Source organism: Tenrec ecaudatus, chromosome 4, assembly GCF_050624435.1.
Source record: "Tenrec ecaudatus isolate mTenEca1 chromosome 4, mTenEca1.hap1, whole genome shotgun sequence".
Lineage (NCBI taxonomy): Eukaryota > Metazoa > Chordata > Mammalia > Afrosoricida > Tenrecidae > Tenrec > Tenrec ecaudatus.
Window position 1 is genome coordinate 162,129,393 of NC_134533.1, and position 1,409 is coordinate 162,130,801.

Below are 1,409 nucleotides of genomic sequence, written 5' to 3' on the forward strand. Positions count from 1 at the left end.
TCTCATCAAATTATCATGCCCAGTGAAAATATCGCAAGTGTTCTTGATTTAAAATATCAAATACCAATTCATTACTGCTAAAATATCAATACTTATATTTTATCTAGAGTCAAATGTTTCACTTTACATGTTAAAAATTTTATAGTTGTTTTCTGTTGTGTTTCTCATATTGAGTTTTGCCACATCACCAAAAGGAGTTTCCAAAAGCTTTACTCATCCCTGCCATTAAGATCAAATATACTTTGTGCAGGCAACTCTCCGCCTTGGTTATATTTTAACTTTTTCCAACTTGACAAGGTCCTCTTCCAGCATTATATCACAAATGTTCTGCTGATATTCATAAGGTATCCACTGGTCTTTTTCATTTGTTTGTTTTCTGAAATAGACCTCCCTGTCCTTATCCATGATGGGGGAAACTACTGGTATTGGAAATGTCAATGTCATAGGTTTTAGTATCTCAGCAACATTTAATCCACCATAGGATGTCAATTGAATGGGAGCAGGGGAATAAGTAATTATCTGAAACTCAAGGAGACAAGACAGAGGAATCAAAAATTACAAAGCAGTGTAATGCATCAATTACAACTACAAATAGAAAACGGAATTACTGACAGATAATAAGAAAGAGAGTAACCAGTTCCCCAAAAGTAATTAGGCAATCGCTGCCCTGAACTAACCAACTCTGACACCACCCAATGGTGATTCCCCCTTAACTACAATAGAATTACGGACGGTTTCCCTGGCTTCCTCTGTTCTAACATTGCCTGAGCTTTTTAATACCAATTTAATACTATCTTATAGCAAAACACGATCACAGCAGCATATCACATATTTCCACTGATGCATCAAGCGTTTAAAAATAGGAAGCATTATATGTGTAGGTGGAAATCCATTATTGCCGAGCCAAATTAAAAGATGTGCATACTGTAATTTTCTGTCACAGTAGGAACACTATAGTAAGGAATCTCTCTTGAAGTAACATTTTCCACTCTCTGTTACTGGTAATAAAGTGTACTTTCTAATTAAAACTTTTAAATGGCTTTAATTACTAAAATAAAAAAGGACCTATGTCAAAATTCACCCCATGAATACTGAGTAGTCATTACAATGTGAGGTCATTAACTTGTTTAGCAGAAATTGAGACAACATTTAGTCACTGAAACTTGAAAATATAAAGAAAAATCTTTTAGTTATGCCATTTATGGTTAAACAATGGGCTATGGGACAGGCTGATTCCAATCCGCCAGCTGTGGGCTGGGACAATGAGTCTGACTTCCCCAATAAAGAATCACCATCTCATCATCCCTTAAGAAGATAATCCACTCTGTTCTGTAGGGTTGCTATGAGAAAGAATTGTAATAGATGGCAGTGTTTTGTTGTGGTTGTTTCTAATTTATGGTTATCTACTT